Consider the following 11,652-nt stretch of genomic DNA (forward strand, 5'->3'; position numbering starts at 1 on the left):
TATCTGCATCACCCTGTTTAAATCTCTAGTAACCAGTGGGGTCTGTACTACGAATGTTTTCATTTTACAGAAGAGGATGTAGGGAGGCTAAGTTACCTGCCCAAGGTCAGCCAGCAGGTACGAGTGTGGGATTTGAACTCAGGTCTGTCTGATCAATCTTATTTTGTAAGAATTGTTTTATTGTGATGCTCTCTAATCCTCGACTTCTTCATATAAAAGATGGAATTTTAAGGTCTGCTGTATATGCTTTACAAGTTTACTGTAATGATCATATGAGGAAATATATGCAAGTCATTATAAACATGAGACCTTATAATTATTATTACTGGTATTAATATCATTAATCAGTATTATCATTGAAAACAACCATACTTCTCTGGGTTGAAGTTCTTACTTCAGAGAGCTCTAGATTATCTCAATAAATGCTGAAAAAGCATTTGACAAAACTTAACATCCCTTTATGACAAAGACTTTCAGCAACTTAGGTATAGAAGGAAAATATCTCAACACAATAAAAGCCATCTATGACAAGCCCACTGCCAGTATCATTCAGAATGAGGAAAAATTGAAGGCTTTTCCCTTAAGAACAGGAACAAGACAAGGATGCTCACTCTCACCACTTCTAATTAATATAGTACTAGATGTACTAGCCAGCGCAATCAGGCAAGAGAAAGAAATAAAGGGCATCCAGATTGGAAAAGATGAAGTTAAACTGCCCCTATTTGCAGATGACATGATACTATATATAGTAAAACCTAAAAACTCTATCAAAAAATTCTTAGAGTTGGTTAATAAATTCAGTAACATTGCAGGATACAAAATAAATGCCCCCAAATCAGTTGCATTTATATTATCCAATAATGAGCTAACAGAGAGAGAAATCAAGAAAGTAAGCCCATTTACAACAGTCACACACACACACACACACACACACACACTATATATATATATATATGGGAATCAATTTAACCAAGGAGGGGAAAGACCTCTACAATGAAAACTCCAAACCACTATTGAAAGAAATTAAAGACACCAAAAGATGGAAAGACAGTCCATGTTCTTGGATTAGAAGAATTAACATTGTGCAAATGTCTATACAACCCAAAGCAATCTACAGATTCAATGCAATCCCATCAAAATGCCAATGGTATTCTTCACAGAAATGGAAAAAAAAAAACCTCAACATTCACATGGAACAACAAAAGACCCCAAATAGCCAAAGCAATCCTGAGCAAAAAAAAAAAAAAAAAGTAAAATAAAGTGGAAGCATAACACTACCTGACTTCATATTATACTACAAAGCCATAGTAACCAAAACAGCATGGTACTGGTATAAAAATAGACACTTGAACCAATGGAGCAGAATAGAGAACCAGAAATCACCCCTCAGGCTTACAATCATCTGATATTTGACAAAGGCAACAAAAACATACATTGCAAAAAAGAGTGCCTCTTCAATAAGTGGTGCCAGGAAAATTGGATATCCATATGCAGAAGAATTAAACTAGACATGCACCTCTCAACATATACTAAAATCAACTCAAAATGGATTAAAGACTTATGTATAAAACCAAAAACTATAAAATTACTAAGGGAAAATATAGATGACACACTTCAGGAACTAGGTCTGGGCACAGACTTTATGAACAGAAGCCAGAAGGCATAAGCAACAAAAGAAAAAATAAACAAATGGGACTATATCAAACTAAAAACCTTCTGCACAGCAAAGGAAGCAATCAATAGAGTGAAATGACAACCTACAGAGTGGGAGAAAAATTTTGCTAACTATGCATCCAGCAAGGGATTAATATCCATAATACACAAGGAACTCAAGCAATTACACAGGAAAAAAATAAATAACCCAATTAATAAATGGGAAAAGGAACTGGATAGACATTTTTCAAAGGAAGACATACAAATGGCCAACAGATACATGAAAAAATGTTCAACATCACTGGTCATCAGGGAAATGTTAATTAACCACATTGAGATATCACCTCACCCCAGTTAGACAGGCTATCATCAAAAAGATGAACAATAACAAATGCTGATGACAGTGTAGAGGGAAGGGAACACTCCTACACAGTTGGTGGGACTGTAAATTAGTACAACCACTATGGACAACAGTACGGAAGTTTCTCAAACTACAGATAAATCTTCCATATGATCCAGCAATCCCACTTCTGGGTATATACCCAAAGGAATGGAAGTCATCATGTCGAAGAGATACCTGCTTTCCCATGTTCATTGCAGCTCTGTTCACAATAGCCAAGATATGGAACCAACCTAAATGTCCATCAATGGACAACTGGATAAGGAAACTGTGGTATGTACACACCATGGAATACTACTCTGCCATGCAAAAGAAAGAAATCCTTCCATTTGCAACAACGTGGATGAGCTTGCAGAAGCATGTTGAGTGAAATAAGCAAAGCACAGAGGATAAATACTGCATGTATTTACTCATAAGTGTGAGCTAAGAGATAGAGAAGAAAGGAAAGAAATACCACAGAAGTGTGTTGGATTTGCAGAGGGAGAGAACATACCTAGGGATACAAAGTAGAGTGGGGAATGGGGGATGGGGAGGGAGGTCGGGGATAATTGGGTTGGGGACACAGTGGATTATCACAATTTGTGGTAATGAGCATGCTACCAGTATGGATCTGGCCATCATGTGTTGTGCATGAGTGATGACAATTAGCTTTGTACCCCATGAATATTTATAACCAATAAAAATTAATTAATTAATTAATTAATTTTTAAAAAGAAAACATCTTGCTGGCTCTCCTGTCTTTCCTTTCTGTCACTTCCCACTACCTCGGGTGTTCCCTGGGATTGCCTTTCAAATAAACTCATTGTACAGATATTCTTTTCTCAAGATCTACTTTTGAGAGAATCAATACTAAAATACATAAGTCTCATTAAAGCGTTTCAGTGGCTTTTTAATTTTGGTCTTGATTTATCCATTTTCTGACAATTATGGTTGATGTGGAGGATTCTTGACAAAAAAAAAATATTTATAGGAAGAACCAAGCTTAAGAAAAAATTGAAAATTTCTATCAGTCTTTCATTTATAAGCAAAAAAGACCCATGATTAGGGTTTAGTTTGACTTTGTTCCTATTTAGATGTTACTGTGGAAACTTTTCCATTTTGAATTTCTATTACTGTGGACTTTGAAAAGGTTTGAAAATCACTGGACTAAATGATCGCTAACATACTTCCTAGCTCTGAACTCATTTTACCTTCTTAGAAAATTTAATGTGGTTCCGGCCACATATATTTTTTGGTTGATTAATTGCTTCCTCTCCTTACCCATAGTTGCATTTGCAACTTATGTAACAATGTAGTCTGCATACTCATATACTTATTCTTTCATGCATTCATTTAGAAAAAATTTGCTGATCATGCTATGCGTGAACAAAGTAGAGGTTACTTGAAATAGGAAAGAGAGCATTGAATTTGAACCCAGCCGAAAGTTTGTAACCAGCTCGTTATTTTTTTGTGAACTTCAAGTAAGTCCTTTAACCTCTAGTTTGTTCCTCACACCTAAAAATAAATAATTACAATGAATAAAAAATACTGAGAACTATTTAAGACATAGTGTTCCAAGGTACTTTTTAGGAAATTTTTTAATGTACCTTTTAAACTGGTTTAATTTTAAGATGTAGTTACCACAGAATCTCTATTTTTACAATAAGGAAACTAAGACTCAGACAGATTAAGAAACATGCCCAAAGTTAAATAACTAGTAAGTGAAAGTAATAGAATTTGAATTGTGAAAATAAAGACCACTCAAATGACAACAAACAAAGGTTATTTATGCAGAACTTGCTATAGCAATTAGGTCAGCCATCATCACCTACATTTGGCAGAGACTAAAATGCAGTCAGGAGAGTTGAAAAGCTTTATAGAAAAAAAAGAAAAATAGAATGCTTCAGATGTGCTCTCATTGGAGAATGTTGGCATGGAGAAGCCTGAGAAAGGCTAACTGGAAGTGAGACATCTTACATGATTGGTTAGGATTGTGTAACAGGCTTTCTATGATTGGTCCTAAATTGGAAGTGGGGGCAAACATTAAGAAAGTTGACAGTTACTGATCAAGCCCTGACTTTTTGGCACTGATTGCTACAGAGATGGTGGTTTGGCTTCTGGAGTGGTTGCTTCAGGTTGTGGAATAAAGTTCTAGTTTTATACATTGTTTGGCTATTTTACATTATATATTCAGTCTCGTGGAACAAAGGGCTTTTTACTTCAAGCTTACTTTCTGTATTAGTCTATTTTCTGGTATGTATAACAGAACACCTGAAAATGTATAATATATAACAAAATGAAATTTATTTTTCAAAGTTTGGAGGCTGAGAAGTCCAAGGTCCAGGGAACACGTCTGTTGAGGAAGGCCTTTTTGGTAATGGCTCTCTACAGCAATGCAGGGTATCACACGGCCAGAATCTCAAGAGAAAGAGGGAGCTAACCTCATTTGCCCTCCTTATAAAGCCATCAGAACCACACCCAGTACTCCATCTAATCACCTCTTGAAGGCTCCACTTTTCAAACACCATAGTGTGATTTCCCACCCTTTAACAGCGCAGGTAAAGCTTCAATGAGATCTGGGGGGACATTCAATCCACAGCTCTCTCTAAACCATACTCTACTGTTCATAAAAGAATACATATTCATGCCATTTATAAATCCCCAATATGACAATATGAAATCAGCATAATATCTATAACACTGTACCAAATGTGTAGAAAAAGAGAAGTGAAACTTGTCCTCAATGTGCAAATATTTTAGCTAAGGAGAACAAACACACAGAGTTATAAGATGGAGTTTAAAGGGAAAGAAGAACAGTGTGGACTGTGAAGTTATTTCAAACTATGCTGATACTTCAAACTATGAAACCTTTGCAGAAGCTAGGACGCTAAGAGAGTCCCAAACTCAAATGGCTCCAGCGGCAAAACAGGAAGCCCTAAGGCATGAAGCAAGCAGGAGGTAACATGATAGAGAAGTAAAGTGCATGACACCCATCTAAAACTTGTACTTTTTCTTAGCTTCAGCCATGCAGGACTGCAACCATGTGTGGCAGGAGATTTAGATTTCTATATGAATATTTCTGATTTTGAAATGCTGACTAGTTCGATTTGTAATCAAAACAAAGGATATCAACATGAAAGCAACACAACTTGATAGTGATCAAAGAGATCATGTCTGTGGGTCTCCTATGACCTTCCAGCCACCATGATTAACCTAGAAAAACATCCTAGATAACCCATAGGGAGCTCCTCATTTACCATTGCTGGGAGAAGCAGGTTATCCAACTTTTCCCTCTCTCATGTATCCAATTGTCTTCACATCTCCAGTACTGCAACAGAACCAGGAGGTGGGAATCAACATATGTTCTTTCTCATAAACCTCACAGCAACCCAATGAGTTAGGTATTATTATGCCTTCAGGCATTCATGAAACTAGAGATAAAATGCAAAAAAAAAAAAAAAAAAAAAACTGTGTAAGAGAAAATAAAATAACTGTACACCAGCGTGCAGAGGAACTACGTGGGAAAGAAACAATCAGTGTACAATGAGGTTAATCACATTTCCAAGGTGTAAGCTTAGAGGAAGACCTTCAAAGAAAATGGCTAAAATTGGTAAACTAGGGATTGCCTCAGGCTTCAAGTCTGAAGAAGAATAAAACATTTTAAGAACTAGAATTAATTTAAATATATATTAATATCAAGTATTTATATTCTTAGCAAAATACTTTAATTAAAGTTATGCAGAGTGTTCAAAAAATATTCACAGATTTTACATAAACTCTTTCCTTAGTCCAGAGGCTGGCAAATCCCCATTTTAGAGAACTGGGTATCTTCAGTGGGTACTTTTTGATTTGGAAGAGTGGTACATTTGACTGTTTTTTGTTTCACCATTGTCATGGGCAGGCAGAAGTTTTCTATGAGAATAAGCCAGAAATCTACTTTTTCTTAGGAAATTGAAGGGACCAGCCAATTCTTTTAGAAAACAGATGCCAGTCATTTGTGTTTGCTCCTTTGTATCTGAGTTACCAGGCAGGTGAGTTATGATTTAATGCCCCCCCCACCCCACCCCACCCCCGCTGCAGCCTCATAATCAGAGATGTGCGTAATACAGGGTAAGCATTACTGTCTCTGAAGAAACAAACCCAAGAGAGAGATCAGCATATAATGCATCAATTCCTCAGGCATTCAGCAGAAAATGAACACGTATTGACCAGTGAGTGGAATAATAACTTTGTTGACAATATCAGTGGAGGTGGTCAATCTCCAGGCAGAGGGGGTGGGGAAACAAAGAAAGGGAGGCAAAGAGCAACGTCTCTCTGCTATCTTCACTTCTCTACCTGTTCTTCCAACACATGCATGGGCAATTTCTAGCAAGCTGTCATATTATTTTGAAAGTTAGAACTTTGTAGTTCTCTATTTCTGAAAAGTTCAGGGCATAGTTCAAAGAATTTAAAATATGAAAATTGAGCAATGCAGAAGTGGAAACGAGACAAAGGAAGTTAGAGAGAAACCACAAATCACTAGCAGATCCGGGAGTGAAAGGAAAAGCCTTTCATTGCAGAAACCAATTCCAACAGGAAACCTTGAAGAATTCTCTTTTTCATGAAATGATGCTGATAAGGTCTTAGGAAATTAAGGAAATTTTCTGCAGGTAGGCACTCAAGTCAACAGTCTGTTGCACCATATTATCTCAGTCTTTTTCTTCCATTGCTGATTGTTGATATTTGGATGAATTAAAGAGACAATATAGACTTCTGTTTAGATTGTATGTATAGGGTGATGCTAATCCCATGATACTGTATGTTTTCTTTGATCACAAATGCATTCAGATTATGAGAATAACCTTATCTACAAACACTATACATAGAAAGGTGGTGATATAAGCTTTTTGCAGAGAATTAGAATGGAGTCAAATGTCTTATACATAGCACAATTATGGGATTAATAAAAGTGAAAATCTTCCATAATATCAAAGCCGACTAACCAGATGAACATTGTCTTTGGTCTATTTTGTAGCAGATTTTATATGGGATATGTCATAATTGTTGTTGTTTTCTATCACACACACACACACACACACACACACACACACACACACACACACACACACACACACACACACACACACATATAAAGCCTCAGTTAAAAGTTTAGATAAGTCAGTTTTATGGCATTGGAGAAAAGCTGGTCAGCCATTTAACATAGGTTTTATAAAGAAGCAGTATATAAAATGAAATCTAGATGGCTGACTAAACTTCTCACATTGTAAACAATGAGGTTTGGGAAGAAAACGCTGTAAAAAGTGGATAGCTGTATAGAATGATTAGCATTCTATTTGTACAATTTTGGCAGTAACAGACATTGAGTTTTCAAAGGTAGCAATTCTTTAGCTAAAGGTGACTGAATGGAAGGGAAAGCTTACTTACAATTGCACAATAGCTTGAAATGAAGCAAAGCACATGTATGAAGGGGTGGGAGTATCTGCAGGGGGGTGTCGATAATTTACAGACTTTCCCTACAACTCGCCTCTTTCCCACCCCTTAAGGATATACAGCCCATGAATTTGTTAGCTGCTAAATACATTTAGGAAGTTACCACTATGAAATATAAGACAGGTGAGCTAGATAAATAGGAAAAACCTTTGGGAAGAGAGATTATTAGAAAGAGGTATCTTTGAGCTACAAAACAAGAGATATAGTAGCAGAGCCCGCTATTGAATCATGAGGTGTCTGTAGCAAGGAAGGAGGGGTTGATTCATCTTAAAAATATTTCTCCAGGTCACAGAAGAGGAGGGAAAATAAAAGGTGAGTTGGAATGACACAATGACACAGTCTATTCTCCACCAGGGAGTGAGTGCTTGACATTGCCAAAATCCCTATTGTGTCCAGACACACTCTGTTATTACTGTTCTGCTGTCAATGCCAACATAGCAATTCCAAACACTTTATGCTGCATCCTGATTTGCCCTGTGGGGTGTAAACTGCTGATATCTAGTCATTTTGAGACCGTGAAAAACAAAACAATTGCATTTGCTACGTGGGAGACGGAAGGCAATGTGTACTAGCTCTGAAGCTCTCTGCTATATACTGATGTAGCTGGAAATAATTGAACTGGAAGCTCGATGTAAAATAAACCCCCTGCAATCTTTAATACCAATAGGCCTTTATCAAAGGAAATAAAAGCAAGAATGAGGTAAACAGAACATCAGGGAGATTTGCTTCATCCATTAGGTCTGGAACTACTGAGGAGAAAAGGATAGTCTTCCATCCAGGACTGGGGCAGCATTTCTTAAATTAGTGAATACGAATTGAGGCTGCTTTCTTTCCTAGCTCTTTCATTCTTGCCCTCTGTGGAAATCATCTGGCACATTTTCATCTCTTTCTTTTATTGAGTTTTATAAAATAAATGATTTGAGAGTAGCAATCAATTACAGTCCACCGATGAATATAATTCAGAGTAACAGAGTTCCTGTTTGCTGGAGGTAACAGCAGATAAATGCTGCTCCTGTATTTATACATTCATAATGTATTACCCTGGAACTGCCAGAGAGTTGTGTTGTTGTGTCTTTTTCTTTAATTGACTCCCATGGCTCTACAAAACATTAAAGAAGTCAAGTTCCAGGTGCCACAAGGCAACAAGGTGTCTTAGGCTTAAGGGGACAGTCTGTTTTAGAAAGACAGCATAGACCCAGCAAGCAGTCAATAAAACATATGTAACGTTGCACCTATGCGTTGCAGCACAGAAGGATTGCCTCGTAACTGTCACACTGCACAAACTGATGGAGGTTGACTTGTTTTGGGGAATAAGATGAATTGAGTTTACTTATATAACTCTGCTCTTGTATATCAATCTTTCTTACTGTCTTTTATCGTCTTCTCGGCTGCCTTTTCTTTTTCCTTCCTTCCTTCTGTCTTGCCAGTTGTTATTGAGTTTCTTTTTCTGTCTTTATTGCCTAACTTTTTTCCTACCTCTTCTGTCCCTGTCATTCTCCTTTCTTAAATATCTGCTGTGCAGAGATTGTGTGCTAGCTACACGACATACAACGAACTATTACTCAGGTTCTTTGCTTTTGAATAACTTGTGGATTAATTCATGAACTAATTGATTTGTGAAATACAATGAAGACGGAAGTGCAAAATGCTAAGTGAACTCTGTGAGGGAAATAACCTGTTCTGCTTGTGATCAGCGAGATCCTGGTAAAGTACCATGCAAAAGAGGGAATTTTGCATATGTTGGCTCCTTTTATTTATTTCATCATCCAATAATTATAATCTGCCTAATTTGATCACTTAATTTTACTTTTTTCAGAGTGCTCATCTTTCTGGCATGTGGGTGCATTTTTATGTGTTTATTGTCTTTCTCTGACAATATGTTTTAAAAAGGCAGAAGGACCTCGTCTCTTGATTACTAATGTGGCACCACTTCGAGTTCGTGATGTCTGGAGTACAGGAAAGAGAGAAAATAGTTTGAAAAAGGAACACACCTATATTAGTTTTCTATTGTTAATCTAATAAATTATCAAAAACTTAGTGGCGTAACACAACACAAATTTATTATCTTACAATTCTGCAGGTCAAGAGTCTGAAATGGATATCATGGGGCTAAAGTCATGGTATCGGCAGTGGGTATATTCCTTTTTGAAGGCTTCAGATGAGAATCTATTTCTTTACCTTTTCTGGCTTGTAGAGGCTTCCCACATTCCTTGACTATGGATCCATCCATCTTCAAAGCCAGCAACTACATTATTCTGACCCTGTCCTCATAGGTCATTCTGACCCTCCTGCCTCACTTTCACTTACAACACTGGGATTTCACTGGGCTCACCTGGATAATCCAGAATAATCCCCTCTACTCAATATCCGTAATTTAATCACGTCTTCAAAGTTCCTTTTTCCATGTAAGGTAATATATTTATAGGTTCCAGGCTTTAGGAGATAGACATCTTTTTCTTTTTCTTTTCTTTTTTTTTGGGGGGGGGAGTTATTCTGCCTACCACAATTTCTATCATATTTGTTTTTTTTTTCTTTTTCTTTTTTTTTTCCTTTTATACCCATTCACCTCTTTGAATTAGTTTCTTTCCCACAGGCACTCTAAGGAATAAAACAAGGTTCTACACTATACTAAAGGCATATGGAGAATGTCTCCAAATACCTATGTGAATTAACGAAAAACTCCAAAAATTAGGATTTTTCCCCAAACTGAGGAAAAACATAGCAAGTGACTTGATAATACTTTGACTTCTTTGACTCTCATGGCCCCATCGTCACAAGTATTAGAATATTTTTCTAAAAAGTACTAAGGTTGGAGTGAAGAGGTTTCTGTTTTAGTTCATTGTCATTATTCTGATATTTGGAAAATTAGCTGAAACCTTCTGAGTCTCAATTTCAAATCTATAAAGTGAAGAAAATAGTACAGGTCCTACACCTTACGTATGATGCAGTTTTGTTCATTGGGCTCTTCATTCCTTTATTCAATGAATATATGTGCCAGATGCTACAACAGAGATGAATAAATCATTGTCTAAAAATGAGCAGCCTGCAGATGCAGCAAAGGCCTCGTGAAAGAGTGACGTTGAACTGAGTTTCAGGGAATGACATGACTCACAGGGCACAGGAGGCAGGAAGGAGAGTGGTTATTCTGAAGATAAAAAAAAAATTGAGTAGATGACAATGCTTCTCAAATTAAAAAGCAATATTTGTATGTAAATTTTTATTAACTTCTAAATAAGGAATGTGTAATTCTCAAAAGCATTTATTTTATTCAAAATATTTTAACATCTACTTGTACATATTTGTGGGGTACAGTGTGTTGTTTCAATGCACAATGATTCACTTAGGGTAGATAGCACAGTTTTGTACCCATTAGTCCACCACGTCTCCTCTGCTTCCTCCCCCACAGCCTCTGATAACCATTATTGTACTCTCTACTTCTATAAAAAACGGTTTTTTTTTAGATTACATATATTAGTAAATATCACCTAGTATTTGTCTTTTTGTGCTTTACTTCAATTAACATGATGGTTTCCAGTTCCATCCACGTTGCTGCAAATGATAGGATATCGTCTTTTTTTTTAATAGCCAAGTAGTATCCCATTGTATATATAGTACTCTACATAAAATATATATATATATTTTATGTAGAATACATTATACATACACATATATACACATATATATATAATCACTGTTTATTTATCAATACATCTGTTGATGGACATTTCAGTTGATTGCATCTCTTGGCTACTGTGAATAGTGCTGTGATGAACATGGAAGTGCAAGAGACTTTTTTATGCATTGATTTCATTTCCTTTGGGTGTATACCCAACAGCAAGATTGGTGGGTCATAGGGTGGATCTATGTTTAGTTCTCTGAGGAACCTCCATTTTCCACAGTTTTCCAAGTGGCTGTACCAATTTATACTCCCAGCAGCAATGTAGGAGAGTTCCTTTTTCTTTTTATCCTCACTAGCATTTTAGCATTTATTTTTTGTCTTTTTGATAATAGTTATTCTAACTAGAGTGAGATGACATCTCATTGAGGTTTTAATTTGCATTTTTCCTGATGATTAGTGATGTTGAGCATTTTTCATGTGCCTGTTGGCCATCTGTATGGCTTTTGAGAAA

This window comes from Cynocephalus volans, chromosome 4 (genome assembly GCF_027409185.1).
Source record: "Cynocephalus volans isolate mCynVol1 chromosome 4, mCynVol1.pri, whole genome shotgun sequence".
Lineage (NCBI taxonomy): Eukaryota > Metazoa > Chordata > Mammalia > Dermoptera > Cynocephalidae > Cynocephalus > Cynocephalus volans.